This window comes from Tachyglossus aculeatus, chromosome 19 (genome assembly GCF_015852505.1).
Source record: "Tachyglossus aculeatus isolate mTacAcu1 chromosome 19, mTacAcu1.pri, whole genome shotgun sequence".
Lineage (NCBI taxonomy): Eukaryota > Metazoa > Chordata > Mammalia > Monotremata > Tachyglossidae > Tachyglossus > Tachyglossus aculeatus.
Window position 1 is genome coordinate 31,616,418 of NC_052084.1, and position 18,051 is coordinate 31,634,468.

Genomic DNA, 18,051 nt, shown 5'->3' on the forward strand with positions numbered 1-18,051 from the left:
AGCCATCTGGTCCAGCAGCCCAGTATAGGCACATGGGAAAGCCCAAGGGCCAAGATATATCCAAGCCAGATCCCATCTGGCAGCGAAGAGCTGGGCATTGTTAGCACCCCCCACCTCTAGAAACTGGCTCTCCGGCATCACCAAATAAAAAAAAAATTATGGTATTTGTTTAGCGCTTCCTATGTGCCAAGCACTGTTCTAAGCGCTGTAGTGGATACAAGGTTATCAGGTTGTCCCACTTGGGGCTCACAATCTTGATCTCCATTTTACAGATGAGGTAACTGAGGCCCAGAGAAGTTAAGTGACTTGCCCAAAGTCACACAGCTGACAAATGGCGGAGGCAGGATCAGAACCCACGACCTCGACTCCCAAGCCCAGGCTCTTTCCACTAAGCCACGCTGCTTCTCGTGACCCACTGCAAGGCACCCAACTGCTCAGTGGAAAAGAGCATGGGCTTTGGAGTCAGAGGTCATGGGTTCAAATCCTGGCTCCACCACTTGTCAGCTGTGTGACTTTGGGCAAGTCACTTCACTTCTCTGGGCCTCAGTTCCCTCATCTGTAAAATGGGCATGAAGACTGTGAGCCCCACGTTGGACAACCTCATGACCTTGTATCCCCCCAGCGCTTAGAACAGTGCTTTGCACATAGTAAGCGCTTAATAAATGCCATCATTATTATTATTATTATTTTATCACCTGATCTAGGACCTTTCCTCTGAATGGCCAAATCAATGTCCCATCCCACTTCTGTCATCCGCCTGCTCCCAGACAGTTGGTTACCTCCCTCAACCCCCCAGAACTATCTATTGCTATTGAGCCCAGGGTCACAGCAGAGGTGGACAATGCCATCCCTCCCCAACCCAATCTTGGTACAAGTTTGCCTTCACCCGTAAGCAAAATCTATGTGGAAAATAGCAGTGGGCCTCACCCAGGAGACACCTGCAAAGCTGAAAGCACCCAGAATGTAGGAGTGTTGACAACGGGGCTGGGGGCGGGGGGGCAAAGTGGGAAGCAAAGTTCACTCCTTGCAGCTTCAGATCAATAGAGGAGTTTTCCACCTGGAAATATCTTTCTATAATAATAATAATAATGATGGCATTTATTAAGCGCTTACTATGTGCAAAGCACTGTTCTAAGCGCTGGGGAGGTTACAAGGTGACCAGGTTGTCCCACGGGGGGCTCACAGTCTTAATCCCCATTTTGAAGATGAGGTCACTGAGGCCCAGAGAAGTTAAGTGACTTGCCCAAAGTCACACAGCTGACAATTGGCAGAGCCGGGATCTGAACCCATGACCTCTGACTCCAAAGCCCGGGCTCTTTCCTACTGAGCCACGCTGCTTCTGTGGAGTATAGATACACTCCACCCTGGCCCAGATCCTGCCATGATAGTATCCACACCCACATCAGTTAAGATAGATCAGTTATCAAAAGTTGGAACCTTAAGGGAACACGGGGTGAGAATAGATGGAAATTGCTTGAAAACAGCAGCAAGAAAACGGCCAGGGTAATTCCAAACAACTCAGCCCCTTAATCTCAGATGAATAAACACATTCGGGATGATTTTTGTGAGCTATTCATTAGGTTTATCTCACCCCCTCTCAATCGTTTACTAAACACTTTCGGGATGATTTTTGTGAACTACTCACTAGGTTTATCTCACCCCCTCTCAATCGTTTACTACAACCTGTGCTCCCAGATTTCAGGCAGCCTTGAGCAAGGATTTTGTTCTTGGGTGATTCCATTCATCTCAGGTTGCTGATGGGGCTGGCTATTGCTGCTTGAAGCTCCAGTGACTTCCAGTGAATGACCTCTGATTGACTCTAGTTGTCTGTTCCCCCCGCACCAAGCCCTGGAAGCCAATCTCTGCAGGGTCTGCTGGTCCTGTAGCTGGTGCCAATCAGGAAATTGGGGGTTAAATTAAGGGTGATTCCAATAATAATAATAAGACTTAAGTGCTTACTATGTACTAAGCACTGTTCAAAGCACTGGAGTAGATACAAGTTAATAATCTTGGACCCAGTCCCTGTCCCACATGGGGCTCACACTCTTAATCAACAAAGACCATGAGGGTCTTTTCTCCTGGGAGGCCCCCTCCCACAGGGAAGGACAGGGGGGCACCTTAGGCGTCAGGGATGCAGCATGATATAGTGGACAGACCCCGGGCCTGAGAGTCTGAAGGTCATGGGTTCTAATCCAAGCTCCGTCACTTGTCTGCTGTGGGACTTTGGGCAACGTCTCTGTGCTGTTATGTTACCTATCAAATGGGGATTAAGATTTGTGAGCCCCAGGTGGGGTAGGGGCTGTGTTCAACCCGACCTGCTTATATCCACCCCAGCGTTCTGCCACTCGTCTGCTGTGTGACCTTGGGCAAGATGCTTAACTTCTCTGTGCCTCAGTTGCCTCATCTGTAAAATGGGGATTAAAACAGTGAGCCCCCCTGTGGCACAACCTGATTTCCTTGCATCTATCCTAGCGCTTAGAACAGTGCACGGCACATAGCACTTAACAAATACCATAAATACCCTGTATATATGTATATATGTCTGTACGTATTTATTACTCTATTTATTTATTTTACTTGTACGTATCTATTCTATTTATTTTATTTTGTTAATATGTTTTGTTTTGTTCTCTGTCTCCCCCTTCTAGACTGTGAGCCCACTGTTGGGTAGGGGCCGTCTCTATATGTTGCCAACTTGTACTTCCCAAGCGCTGAGTACAGTGCTCTGCACACAGTAAGTGCTCAATAAATATGATTGATTGATTGATTAATAATAATTGTAGTCATTATTGGATTCATTCATTCAGTTGTATTTATTGAGTGCTTACTGTATGCAGAGCCCTCTACTAAGCGCTTGGGAAGTACAAATTGACAACATATAGAGACAGTCCCTCCCCAACAACAGGATCACAGTCTAGAAGGGGGAGACAGGCAACAAAACAAAACAAGTAGACATGTGTCAGTACCATCAGAATAAATAGAATTATAGCTATATACACATCATTAATAAAATAGAGTAGTAAGTATGCACAACTATATACAAGAGCTGTGGGGAGGGGAAGGGGGTAGGGCAGAGGGAGGGAGGGGCCGATGGGGAGGGGAGGTAGAGCAGAGGAAAAGGGGGGTGCTCAGTCTGGGAAGGCCTCCTGGAGCTCTCAGTAGGGCTTTGAATAATAATGATAGTATTTGTTAAGCGCTTACTATGTGCAAAGCACTGTTCATTCATTCATTCAATCGTATTTATTGAATGCTTACTGTGTGCAGAGCACTGTACTAAGCACTTGGGAAGTACAAGTTGGCAACATATAGAAACGGTCCCTACCCAACAGCGGGCTCACTGTTCTAAGTGCTGGGGGATACAAGGTGATCAAGTTGTCCCACGTGGGGCTCACAGTCTTAATTCCCATTTCACAGATGAGGTAACTGAGGCACAGAGAAGTTAAGTGACTTGCCCAAAGTCACATAGCTGATAGGTGGTGGAATGGAGTCGGGATTAGAACCCATGACCTCTGACTCCCAAGCCTGTGCTCTTTCCACTGAGCCACGCTGCTTCTCTAAGCACTTGAAGGGGGGGGGAGAGTGATTGGTGGATTTGAGGAGGGAGGGTATGCCAGGCCAGGGGTAGGACGTGGGCCAGGGGTCGACTGCAGGACAGATGAGAATGAGGCTCAGTGAGGAGGTTGGATGGATGGATGGATGGATGGATGGATGGATGGATGGATGGATGGACGGATGGATGCCTGGATGGATGGATGGATACCTGGATGGATGGATGGATGGATGGATGGATGGATGGATGGATGGATGGATACCTGGATGGATGGATGGATACCTGGATGGATGGATGGATGGATGGATGGATGGATGGATGGATGGATGGATACCTGGATGGATGGATGGATACCTGGATGGATGGATGGATGGATGGATACCTGGATGGATGGATGGATGGATACCTGGATGGATGGATGGATGGATGGATACCTGGATGGATGGATGGATAGATGGATGGATGCCTGGCTGGCTGGTTAGATGGCTGGCTGGGTGGCTGGATTGATGGATGGATGGATGGATACCTGGATGGATGGATGGACGGATGGATGGATGGATGGATGCCTGGCTGGCTGGTTAGATGGCTGGCTGGCTGGCTGGCTGGATGGATTGATGGATGGATGGATACCTGGATGGATGGATGGATGGATGGATGGATGGATGGATGGATGGATGCCTGCCTGGCTGTCTAGATGGCTGGCTGGCTGGATTGATGGATAGATGGATACCTGGATGGATGGATGGCTGGCTGCCTGGCTGTCTGTCAGGGAGCGGGTCCGTCGGGGCAGGGATCGGGCCGCGCCGCCCTCTTGTGTCCGCAGGGGCAGGGAGGCGGTGGCCTCCTCTCTGGCCGCCCACCGGCCCTCCCTCCCTCCCTCCCTCCTCCCCCCAGGTTCCTAAGCCATCGGGGTTGGGCCTGGGAGGCTCCCGGCTGGCAGGCCGGCCGCACTCAGCCCTCGGCGCCCAGCGCGCGGCATCCAGCACGCTCCGCCCAGCGTCCTGCGAGCGGCAGCCAGCACGCTCCGCCCAGCGCGCGGCATCCAGCCCGTCGCCCCCAGCCAGCCATTCGCTCCATCCGATTCCTAGTGCGTGCGGACCACTGCCCTAACCGCTTGGAAAGTACAATTCGGGCCGGCGTCCAGCAGGCTGGCCCCTGCGCGGTGCGTTCTGCACCCCCGCAAGCCCCGCTCGCCAGGGTCCGGAGCCTTTTGGCTTTTGCTGAGAGAGGAGGAGGAGGAGGAGAAGAAGGAGGAGAAGAAGAAGGAGGAGAGAAGCCGGGGGGCAACCGGACCCCCTCAGGTGAGGAGCGGACCCATCCCGGGATGGATGCCCAAAGCCCCGCCAGGGGAGGGGGGATAACAATAATGTTGGTATTTGTAAAGCGCTCACTATGTGCCAAGCACTGTCCTAAGGGGGGGCCCGGCCAAAGGACCTCCAGGGGAGGACCAGAGGGGGGTCGTTGGAAGGACACTGCCCCCCCCCCCCCCCCAGCCCTGGCTTTTAGACTGTGAGCCCACTGTTGGGCAGGGACCGTCTCTATATGTTGCCAACTTGTACTTCCCAAGCGCTTAGTACAGTGCTCTGCACACAGTAAGCGCTCAATAAATACGATTGATTGATTGATTGGGAGAGGACTTGGTGACCCCCGCCTTGGTCACCCCAGCAGCAAGCGGCCGGTGCCCCGAGGCCCTGGCCATTCATCCATTCATCCCATCGTATTTATGGAGCGCTTACTGTGTGCAGAACACTGGACTGAGCGCTTGGGAAGGACACATCGGCAAGAGAGAGAGACGGTCCCTACTCAACAACGGGCTCACAGTCTAGAAGGGGGAGACAAACAGAACAAAACAAGTAGACGGGTGTCAATACCATAAGAATAAATAGAATTATAGTTCTCTACATATTATTAATAAAATAGAGTAATACATATGTACGAATAGACACAAGTGCTGTGGGGAAGGGGAAGGGGGTAGGGCAGAGGGAGGGAGGGGGGCGATGGGGAGAGGAGGATGAAGAGGAGGAAGAGGACCCCTTCCTGGTCCACCTGGTCGACCTCATTAGCAAACCTGGGCGAGAAGGAAGGCATTCCGGGCCGCTTGGCCCGGCTGGGAACCGAACCAGACTGTCTCACCCGAGAAAAAACGCTGCTTCCCGGTGCTCCGGACACTCAGATCCAAAATCTGTCCCCCGAACCCCCTGTCCCGGCTTCCATCCCAACCCGAGGCACCGAGGCCTAAGGGGGAGCGAAACAGGGAAAAAGCGTGGCTCAGTGGCAAGAGCCCGGGCTTTGGAGTCGGAGGTCATGGGTTCGAATCCCGGCTCCGCCAATTGTCAGCTGTGTGACCGGACAAGTCACTTAACTTCTCTGGGCCTCGGTTACCTTATATGTAAAATGGGGATTAAGACTGTGAGCCCCACGTGGGACAACCTGATCACCTTGTAACCTCCCAAGCGCTTAGAACAGTGCTTTGCGCATAGTAAGCGCTTAATAAATGCCAAAAAAAATAGGGTCTCCCCTTCTTACCCCCCAGACGGGGGTCGGCCGGCTTCCCTCCCGGCCCTTCGCAAGCGGGATCTGAAGAGGACCCGAAGAGGAGGCCGAGGACCCGGGCTCTTCGGTGACGGGGCATAAACGAGCTATCCCGAGGAGAATTCCAATCGCTTCCCGACTCCTCCTCTGCGGGAACTGCCCGCCGGGGAACGGGAAAAAAGTAAAGTGCTCTGCAGCTGCCCGAAGTCAGAGAGCAACAGGTTTGATTGGGCCACCTTGGGGTGAAGTCAGCGCCCAGGGGTACACATCTGGTCATCACCATCATCATCAATCGTATTTATTGAACGCTTACTGTGTGCAGAGCACTGTACTAAGCGCTTGGGAAGTACAAGTTGCAATTTAGAGACAGTCCCTACCCAGCAGTTGGAACAAAAGGGGGACGGTCCCTCGGCGTGGACTCGCCCAGGTAAGACATTCGGGCTGGGTGGGCTGTGCCATCCGCTGAAGGAGCTGTGGGCACTGAGAGGAAGAAAGTCTCCAAGAAACCATTTTTCCCCCCAGGACTCCTTTAGAGTTGGCAGGAAAAGAGATGGGCCATAGGGACACAGTTTTAGGTTTAAATGACAGGGAAACAACTGGTGAGGCTGTCAAATCTCAATTAAATGTCATCCCTTTCTCCTTCTCCTCTTCCCTCTCATTCCTCTGCTCCTCTTTCTTCATTCCAGGAGCAACACATACCTGCCCCATGGTATCATGCAAATTTTCACAATGTTGGGAGAGATGGAGGTAAGACACCCCCCCCTCCCCCCCCGTTGTTTTTTGTTTTGTTTTGGATGGTTGTTTTGTGTTCTCTTTATTTTATTTTGCGCCTCGTGAAATGTTCCAAGCTTTGAAGCAGACACCGGGATCTGCATCTAGTTGAGACAGCCGGATGTGTTTCGGAGTGAATTTCCTCGTGCCCGAGCACTTTGAATAGTGAAATGATTGATAGCTAAGTGCAACAAAAATAATCATGGGGCTGAAACAGCTGCCACACAAGGAGAGGCTGGAAAGATTGGGACTCTTCAGCCCAGAATAGAAGGCTGATTGGAGACATAATTGAAGATTGTATTGTTCCGAGGAATTTGGATGAACTCAAAATTATTGTTCTAAGTTTGTGAACACCCTGAGAAACAGTGACCATGTTTAATTCCTATATGCACTCTCAGTGCTTACAGTACTCTGCACACAGCAAGTGCTTAATCAGTACTACTACTACTACTACTACTATTGTTCAGCAAATCCCCTAACACCAGGACAAGAGGACAACCACTGAAACTCGAAGGAGGTGGGTTCAAAGCAAACCAAGATCATATTTTTATGACAAATAGGATTGATTAGAGTTAATAGATACTGTCATTGCAGCACAGTGCTCAGTTCTTAGTACAGTGTTCTGCACACGTTGGGTACACTATTACCAGCATTCAAATGTTCAGCTTGTTATGTGCAAGGCCCCTAGGGAAAATAGTGAACATGAATCACTCAAACCATTATGTGAATCACTCTTGAAAACTCATAGAGTAACAGATTAGAGATTGGTTGTTTCAATTTATGGGAAGGAGAGAAGTTAGACTGCAAATCCCATGTAGCACAGGGACTGTGTCCAACCTAATAAGCGTGCGTTTGTCCCAGCTCCTGGAACAGTGCTCGACAGAGTAAGTGCTTAACAAATACCATTTAAAAAAAAGGACAAGGACGTTACCCTCAAGTTGCAAGTTTTGTGGGTTATTCCCAGATCCTCAACCTCAAAGGTTGAGAAGCCTGATCATTCTCATGGCTATTGTTTGTCTTACTATTCCCAGATATATTGATGGCTCCAGCAATCTTCAGATTTTAACTCTGAGACCTTGGGACCTTAAATTAAGGCGTAAATATAGGGGGGATTGTAAAGGAGTTTGTCTACTGTTTTTAGATGTGTCATGGCAAAGAGTAGAAAGTGGGTAAGAGCAGCTGATGTCTGCTGCAAAAGGACTGTCCCAATTCTAGGACACTTTGTATATTTTCTGTTTTCCTAAAATTTCCCCGGTCAGCCTACAGAAAACCAGAACTGTTCTGGATATACTAGGCTATCCGATCAGCCCATTTTACCTGAGAGAGTTCAACTTCCTGGTCAGCAACAGGGATAGCATCATTCTCTCACTATTGAGGATGATTTTCCTTTCCATGTGAGCCATTTGTGTGTGTGTGAATGTGACTAATAAAGCCAATCTGGGACCAGCAGGATTTGCTGCAATTTGAGTGAACAGTTCAAAGGAGGAAGGTTGATTCAGGCTTTTAATTTGCTTCTCGCCTACTCCATTTGGCTGCAGGAGGCAGCAAAGGACTAGACTCCTTGTGTTTTGTTACTTCTTGCCTGAGGGTCTACCAAAATTCCGGCTTTACTTTGCATTTTTAAGCGAGGCTTGAGGCATTAGAAGTGCCTTATTAGGCTTAATTAGGAATACAGTGTTTATTTGGGGAGCCTGGACTCAGACGTGCTGATAGACATCCAGGGAAGCTGGGTTTGATGATCACTGCCTCAATTGCCAGCGCTGCTCCCAAGTGTCCTGGAGGATCTTGGATAGGCAATATCGATGGGATTTTTCCACCATCTGAGGATGCACCGTGTATGCCGTTCTCATTTTAGCCCTGTACATAGGCAGGTGGGCATCTCAACTTGCCCCGTGTGATTCATTTCAACATCTGATGTTGCAGCCTTCAAATAGCCATTTCCTCAGGTGCCCACAGACCAGGCTTTTATATTCGAGGTAATGCTGGCTTTCTTTATCTGATGGCCTCTTAACTTTGCGAAGGATATTCGCCTAGGAGTGGGAAATAGCCCACCTTCCCTGGTGCCTCATCAAACAGCCACAGCCGGAGGCAGCTCACCAGAAGCACTTGGATGAAATGCCTTGATCTGGTTGTTAAGCATCCACCTCGTTATTCCGGCTGCCTCCGGAGAGTCTTCAGTAATTTCTTGGAGATCAGCCCCTGAGTCGGCGCCTGCTGTGGTAGCAGCACCAATATGCTGTTGGAGATCGAAGGTTGTAGTTTTCATTTCAGGCTGGATGGAATCGAACTGAATTTCATTTAATTCTATGCCGAGAAAGGGTTTATCGTTGCTTGATCTAAGAGTGGAGAAATAAATATCAAAAGGTGTGGAAAAGGAGCATCTTGGCCTGGCGGAAAGAGCACTGACCTGGGAGTAAGAGGACTCGGGTTCTAATCCTGGTTCTGCCACTTGTCTGCTGTGTGATCTTGGGCAGGTAACTTCATGTCTCTGTGCCTCAGTTACCTCATTTGTAAACAGTTGGGATTAAAAGTGTGAGCCCAATGTAAGACTGTGTCCAACCTGATTAGCTTGTGTCTATCCCAGTACTTAGAACAGCTCTTGGCACAGAGTAAGCTCATAACAAGTACCATAATTATCATCATCATTATTATTACATATCTCCACTTTAGCCTTTATCGTGTTATCGTGCACCTTATCTTTTATTGCCGCACCCCTTCATGAAGCAGGGAAAAAATGTTGACACTATATGGTGTCCATCGCCGCTTCCAAATAATCCTTCCCAGTGTTTCCGGAAGACTTGCCGAAGGCCTTCCTAAATTGAGGAATGCCATATGTTCTGGTTAATGCTGCTCTTGACATTTTTCCAGTTGTTAGCGTTCAGTTGTCTCAGTCCGCCATGAGATTCTGAAAGCTGTTCAGCAATTGAGAGGATTGCTGCAATGATCTCTCTGGTGGTGAGACACCTTTGCAATTCCCACAGCTCATTCTGCCTCCTATTTTGAATATTGTATCAACCAAATCCCCTCTGTGGTTCTCTGGGGTTTCCACATCACTTCAGAAGATCCTGAAGGACTTGAACTACTTCCTATAATATACTCCTGTTTGTACTGTTTGTAAATAGTTTTTTTTTCCCTTTTATATTTTGAGCTCCTTGAGGACAGGGGGTATGTGTGTCTTGCTCCTGTCCGTACTCTTCCAAGTGCTTAACTCAGTGCACAGTCAATAGGGGTTCCGTAAATACCATAGATTGATAAGGATGTGGAGCCAGGATGCAAGTAAATTTATCCATCAGTGGGGGTTTTTTTGTGGATTTATTCCATGCCATTTGCCACACTAAATATTTGGGAAAGTTCAAGAGAAGCAGGACAAATGCTTCCTATCCTCCGAGAGCTTACAGCCTAATAGGGATATGCAGACAGAAATCGCTTATCAAGAGAGGGAGCAGGAGGAAGAACCAGGATTTAACAAGTAGTTGTGTGACTATTCCACAGATGCCCATGTTCCCAAATAACTGTCTCCTTTTACTCAGTCTCCTCAGCTTCCCAGGAAGCAAGTTTCTAACTAGCCCGTATCCCACCCCAAGCACCTTTTTCCCTTGCAAATAAATCATTATACCAGAAATGTAGTGGGCAGCTCTGCTTTAGAGGATGCAGAAAGCCCAGTTCACAATTTAATTGAATCTTCAGATTGTTGACAAGAGGTGATGTGTTTTTGTAACCTACGTTGTCTCTCTGGAATATTGGAGTAGAGAGTGTTTCCTTTGATCCGTTGCTAAGACCTCTGGACCTTTAGTGTCTTCTTTCAATTGGAGTCTTGCCATCCCAGGAGTGATCCAGAGTCCTCACAGCTCTACACGGTAACAAGAGCACAGAGTCACCACAGGGTAAGAGTAGAATCGCCTTGCGGCATCCCTCTTGGGATCTGAAAAAGCAAACAGGCTGATTTACTCTCCTCAGCCAGCAAGGTCAAGAGCCCAGCAGAGGGTAGCAGAAAAAGCTGTACCTGGAAATGAAAACTTCCAAAGCCTTCTGCTACTGCCCTTAGCTGGGCTGCGAATCACTCTAACCATCCATCAATCAGTGGTATTGTTTGAGCATTCATGTGTGCAGTGCACCGTACCAAGTGCTCAGGAGAGTAAAATATAACAGTAGACATGATCTCTGCCAGTAGAGAGTTTTACAAAAGTAAAGTAAATTACAGGTAGGGGGAACAACCGAGCATAAGGATATGCTCACCGTCCTCATTGTCTGCCTTCCTTTGCCACCTTTGGAAGGGTCAGAGCAGCAGAGTCGTAGGTGACGAAACAGGGAGGTCTGAAACAGGATCGGGAGATAGTGGGGCTCTTCAGTGCTAAGGGATGGGCCACATCTTAGTGGCTAGGCTTGAGCCTGGCCATTAATAATGATAGTGTTTATTAAGCAGTTACTATGTGCCAAGCACTGTGGTTGAGACAAGACTGGACATAGTCTCTATGTAACTGAGGGAGAGCAGGTATTTTATTCTCATTTTACTGATGAAGGAGCTATGGCGCAGAGTAATAAAGTGACTGGCCCAAGGTCACGAAACAGGAAAGTGGTAGATCCTGGACTAAAACCCAGGTCGATCAGTCAGTCGTATTTATTGAGCATTTACTTTGTACAGAGTGCTGCACTAAGTGCTTGGGAGAGTACAATGTAACAGAGTTGGTAGAAACGTCCCCTGCCCACAACGAGCTTACAAGTCCTGCTTGTCATTCATTCAGTCGTATTTATTGAGTGCTTACTGTGTGCAGAACACTGTACTAAGCGCTTGGGAAGTACAAGTTGGCAACATATAGAGACGGTCCCTACCCAACAGCGGGCTCACAGTCTAGAAGGGGGAGAGAGACAACGAAAAAAACATTTTAACAAAATAAAATAAACAGAATAGTAAATATGTACAAGTAAAATAGAGTAATAAACCAATTTTCTTAAAGCCATTTTTCTAAAAGTGGTGAGAGTGGGGGTCTGTTGTATGTGAAAGGGGAGGGGGTTCCAGGCTAGAGGACATGGGCAGGGATTCTTGGCTGGTTTGGTGAGATCAAGGTACAATGGGTTGGTGTTAGAAGAGTGAGGTGTGTAGACTGGATCATAGTAAGACATCAGTGAGATAAAATAGGAATGAGGGAACGATTGGGTGCTTTAAAGCCAGTGGTAAGCCGTTTCTGTTTGATGCAGAGTTGAATGGGCAACCAGTGAAGGTTCTCGAGGTATGGGGAGATATGGACTGAACTATTGTTTTTTTAGAAAAATGATCCAGGCAGCTTGTGGAGTATGGAATGGATCTGAGAGAGACAGAAGACAGGGTAGTCAATGAGGAGGCCGATGCAGTAATCACGGTGGGATTTGATAAGTGCTTGGCTCTGCATAATAGCAGTTGGGATGGAGAGGAAAGGATGGATTTTAGCGAGGATGTGAAGGTAGAATTGACAGAATTGGGTGATATATTGAATATATGGGTTGAATGAGAGAGCTAAATTGAGGATAATGCTAAAGTTATGGGTTTGTGAAGCGGTGAAGATAGTGGTGTTGTCTCCCAGATGGGAAAGACTTGAGGAGGAAGATGAGGAGTTCTGATTTGGACATGTTTTGTGTAAGGTGTTGGCGGGACCATCCGTGTAGGTCAGAAGGCTGAAGAACAGTTAGATGGAGCCGTAATAGATTATTATTACATAATAGATTATTAGTTCCATCCTTCATCGCAAGGATAGTGGTTTAATGAGGGCAACCCTCTGTGGCCCAGTTCCTCCAAGCATCTCATAGCCCTTTTGAATAATAATAATGATGGTTTTTGTTAAGTGCTTACTATGTGCAGAGCACTGTTCTAAGCGCTGGGTTAGATAGAAGGTTATCAGATTGTCCCACGTGGGGCTCACAGTCTTAATCCCCATTTTACAGACAAGGGAACTGAGGCACAGAGAAGCGAAGTGACTTGCCCACAGTCACACAGCTGACAAGTGGCAGAGCCGGGATTAGAACCCACGACCTCTGACTCCCAAGCCCGGGCTCTTGCCGCTAAGCCACACAGCTTCTCTTTTGAAGACAGAGTCTTGGTTGGATGACCATTACTGTGACCCAATATGGCAATTGATGATGATTGTTTATAATATTGTGGAGTAAGGTAATGAGCCAATAATCAAGGCACTTCTGCAGTGTTTGGCCAAAGTACTGATTACCTGGTTTGGAAATTATCCAGACCCTTTTCTCTTCACTTTCTTCCCTATTCATTGCCTTAGGACTGCACTGCCCTGCCAGAGAGTGGAGAAAAGCAAGTTGAAATTCAAGTCTGTCCACTTACCTGCTCTTGAACTACCCTGTTAGCAGTTTGGCCAAATGGTAATTATCTAAATAATTCCAAGCCACATGAAACAGTACCAGCTAAGGACAACGACGCAACCCAGTGCTTAGAACAGTGCCCAGTGCTTAAAACAGTGCTTTGCACATAGTAAGCGCTTAACAAATACCATAAAAAACCCCCAAAAAACCAACGGGCGACCTTTCTGGGTGTCCATTGTGGCAGGAACTATGGATCCCTCTTTGGCGCACTCGTAGGTGAACTTCACTGTCAGCAGTGTCTTTTTTGAATATGAAGGACAACTGGATATAGTTCATGCTAAAATCTTCTCATGCTTAATTATGTGATGCTTTAACACAAGAGCATTTTTTATCGGAATGATCTGGAATAATTTCCTTGATTTTTTCCACTTCACATTTCAAGTGCAGATCAGGTCTTAGTCATGGTCCCATGGGTTTTAGATTTCACAGGTTTCCAAGTAGGACAGACAAGAAAACCTCTTCCTGGCACCCCAGCTCCTCCACCATGAGCATTTTCTTTTTTATTTAGGTGCAAATACTCGTTTGTGTGCTAAAGGGGTAAAATTATTCAAATTCTTCTTATCAAACCAGTAGCTAATTGCCAAGGGCTTGAATCATTTGGGCACAAGTTAGCAGATTCATATTTACCTAACGAAGCTTTCAGAAAACGTGTTTGTTGGGGGAAAGCAGCTGTCCTTTTCAAAATGTAAACCAGAATTTGTCATGTTTGGTTTCGGGTGGTTTTGGACATATGGTAAATGAATATACATATTTTTTGTGGATTTTTCCACGAGGAAGAGAGTGCCTAGCACAGTGGATAAAACCTTTCCAAAGTATGCACAGGTCGAAAAATTGTCATTCTTAAAAACGAAGCATTAGCTCTCTCCCTTAATGCCAAATTATATAACTTCCAAAAATAGGTGTTCCTTACCTCATTTTTAATATCTTAATGTGTAAGAACCATGCTTGATTTAAAAATACTGGCTTCCAACAGATTCAATACATGAGACTGAAGTAGTTTAACTATCCCAGGTTTGATGGAGTTGTTAAAAGCTTTGAAAAAAATTGTCCTCAAAGTAGATGCGGGAATTGCTTCACCAGTCGATAAAGATTATAGTGTAGGTTTTAGCTGGCGGTGGATTCCCCAGTTTGTCATCCTCGGGCCAGGGCTGTGCAAGCTGGGATTGTTGTGATAGGTAGTCTCCCGATCTAGTTTATGTAAGGAAGTTTGGGCAAAAATTGCTAGGAATGTTGTCTTCCGGCCTGATGGCAAAAAGGAAGTGCAGTTGGAATTTACAGCTAATCCAGACTCTCAAAAAAGGTGCAGTCCAGGGCAGCCCCAAAATTCACTCTCTTGGGCTTGGCCTCTTAAATCCACTACTCTTAAATCAACAACTACTTATTGTTTGTTAATAGGGCAGTTCTGTTTCTCACAGAACTGTAGAAATGGGGCTGGGGGAACAAGTGTCAAAAACTAGGCTAATGAAGAGCAATCCGACAGCCTGTGCTTTGATTGACCTGACTTCAAAGGGAATGTTGTTATGTTGCTGGTGAATTTGTACACAATTCAGCCAATACATTTAATCTTTGTACTTAACCATTTGCGCAAGACAGACAGGAGGAGGAAAAGTTCAATGCTTCTCTTTCCTAGTATTGGGAAACTTCTTGGAAATGGCCCCGGAACTAATGAAACAGCAGGTCATGGGAATCAAGATCACAGGGATTGTTCAAAGAAGATGGGACAGTGGTAAGAGGTGGTGGGAAGGTGGCTAGTGATGATTATAAACTTCTCAAGCAAAGTCTGGCTTATGCATTTTCAGTAGAACCCCAAAGCATCTAGTAAAGGACATGGCGCTTAGTAAATATCAATTATAATGATGATGATGAGGTAGTGATGGTGCACTCATTGAGTATTTGAAGACTACCATGGGGAGGACCTTGAATTTGATGCTAAGAATGGGAGAAGTGGCATGTTGTAGAGCATAGAGCATACAGTGCATAGAGCGCTGTACTAAGCGCTTGGGGGAGTACAGTCTAACAATATAACAGACACAGTCCCTGCCCACAGTGAGCTTACAGTCTAGAGGGGGGAGGCAGACATTAATATAAATAAATTAATTGCAGATAAATACAAATGGTCAGAGTAGAGGGATCCAGTAAGGAAGGGAGAAAATGAGACTAAGGACTAAAAACTAGGTATTTGAAAGATGCTCCATCCCTACATTCCCTCTTCCTCCGACAATCTGAAATACCTTCAAACATTCAGAGAGTCAGAGAAGTGCCACCTGATTATAGAATTCACTAACCATCTTTGGCCAAGGAAACAACTAATTTTGCAAGCAAACTGCTAATTTTAGTTTTCCGGGAAGACTGTGGATTTACGGTCTGCTTAGTTTTCATTGCATTCTCTTCCTGTTTTAAATTGAACGTAATATATTTCTCTTCCTTTGATTAGAAAACCCTTCTGCCCTCTAAATTATCTCCTTAGGTTCTCCATCGACTGATTGATTAACAGTTTGACACGCATGCAGCCGATCCCAATCAAGTTAAGCAATCGTTTAAATCATTCTGACTTCGAATTGAGCAACTCCTCATCCTCAACCTAGAAATCGATGGTTTCTTTGGAAAGGTGTAACTTAACCACTCCTCCTTTTCCATGGGTTTCAGCTGAATTTTAGGGAAAAAGTGGGAATACTCAAGATATTCATGATAAAACTGAAATGGTTGTTTGAGAGACGATGAGAAGATGTCACAATCAAACGGGGTGGAGTGGAATGGATATTCAGAAAATACTTGTGGTTGACTGGCTGTCCTGTGATTTTTCTGAAGATTTTCAATTAACATAATGAAAATTATTCATAGATTTAAAAGAAAAATTGACTTATGCGTAGCTAACTGTGAAAAATGGACCTCAGGAAAACATTCTCCTCCCCTCTTGCTCTCCTTTCTGTCCCTCTGCCATCTAAAATACATTCAGAGCTCCAAAACATCAGCTCTAGAGGTATATGAAAAACGAAGTGGTCATGAACCATCACAAATATCCACTTCCCACGAATAGCCTGACTTTAGTTCTCTGTTGACCAAGCTTTGCCCCAAATCTTCCATATTTTTCCTTTCTATTCTTTTGTGGGTAAAGAAATGATAGCCAAAAAAGGAATCTAGAAGTTAGTTCCCTCCAAGTTCTAGAATGAAATGGTTAAAAGCCGCATTTTGTTAGAGGAAAAGGAAATGTACTACGTAGTAGAGTATTTATTTTGATTCACATTGCAAGACGCGGCTCCCTGTTCCCACCTAGAATTAGATTTGGATTCTACCAAGGGAGATGCAAGTACGGCAGTGTTCCTGGTGGGAGGCCACTGAAGAAAATATGAGAAGCATTTTCTTTCTATCATACTCTCAGATCAAATTCCAAGAATGAAGGATGCTCAAACTGCATTTTGTCAGCAGAACTGTCTCCAGTAACCTTAGTTTAGTTTTAGTAATGGTTAATGCACCATTTCTTCTTGGCATCAATCTGATAGGTTAACACCCCAACAAGAGCAATTGTCCTGCTGCATATGATTTCTTATTTTTTAAAAAAATGTTACAGCTGCTGTGTATTACAATACACAGACTCACACCACTAAAAAATGTCCATCAATCTTAAGTGATTCGAAAGGCGACAGAGACTTGTATCCAGTGGAATCTACTGCCCATTTGACAGTTCAACTCTTTTCTGGTTAGCCCCCGAGTTGCTCGGACTAAATCTCCCAGCAGCACCGAAGGGCAGCCAAGTGCATAATATTGCCTCCTTTGGTAGAGCTGTACTACTACTAATAATAGTAATATCAATTAGGGTATTGGTTAGCACTTATTATGTGCCAAGCACTGTAGTAAGCCCTGGGGTAGATACAAGATAACCAGGTAGGATACAGTTCCTGTCTTCACTTGGGACTCACAGTCTAAAGAGGAGGGAGAACAGGTATTGAATCCCCGTTTTACAGATGAGGAAACTGAAGCCCAGAGAATTTAAGTGATTGCCCAAGGTCACACAGCAGGCAAGCAGTGAAGCCAGGATTAGAACCCAGTCTCCCGAGTTCCAGGCCCATGATCTTTTCCCAGGCCATGTAGCTTCTCAAGCTAGGTACGGGTCGGGCCTGGGGTTAGCGATAGCATTTATTAACGATAGCATTTATTAAGCGCTTACAATGTGCAAAGCACTGTTCTAAGCGCTGGGGAGGTGACACGGTGATCAGGTTGTCCCACGGGGGGCTCACAGTCTTAATCCCCATTTTACAGATGAGGTAACTGAGGCGCAGAGAAGTTAAGTGACTTGCCCAAAGTCACACAGCTGACAAGTGGCAGAGCCGGGATTCGAACCCATAACCTCTGACTCCAAAGCCCAGGCTCTTTCCACTGAGCCACGCTGCTTCTAAACAGCGACCCAGTTGACTGGGTTGTGTCTGGCCTCAGATTTCCAGCGCGTTCAGGGCTCTTCCAGTAAAGGCCAAGATGGTCCCCTGTCTCATGTTCCATAATCCCAAATTCATTTCAGGTTTTCCTATCTTAAAGACTCATTCACCCATATCAAGGGGACTGCAAAGCATCAGCTGCTAAAAATTAGCCGTCCCGTACAAGTCCCTAGTAGAATAACACTCCTTCTGACGGCCGAGAATCAGCGGGGGCTGTAATGTGTTTCTTCTCTTGTGCCGTAGGCTCCACGAAATCCAGCCACACTGCAAGCGGCCTGAGTCTCCTCACCATGGCCCCTCAGCTCGCACCAGCCCTGGAGCCCTGCGGAACTGAGCTGGATACGGAATAGAAAAACTCATGAGTTAAAAGCCCCAGGGGGAGGCGGGGAAGGGTTGAGCGAAACCAATTTGGAT

General features: G+C 46.5%; 1 long non-coding RNA gene across 1 annotated transcript; it reads left to right on the forward strand.

Moving 5' to 3' along the window:
• The first annotated feature begins 4,823 nt into the window (after nucleotides 1-4,823).
• LOC119940918 lies at nucleotides 4,824-18,018 on the forward strand. The gene is made up of 3 exons (XR_005455064.1): nucleotides 4,824-4,851; nucleotides 6,769-6,829; nucleotides 17,881-18,018. It is a non-coding gene; the product is annotated as an uncharacterized LOC119940918 (long non-coding RNA).
• The last annotated feature ends 33 nt before the right edge of the window (nucleotides 18,019-18,051 follow it).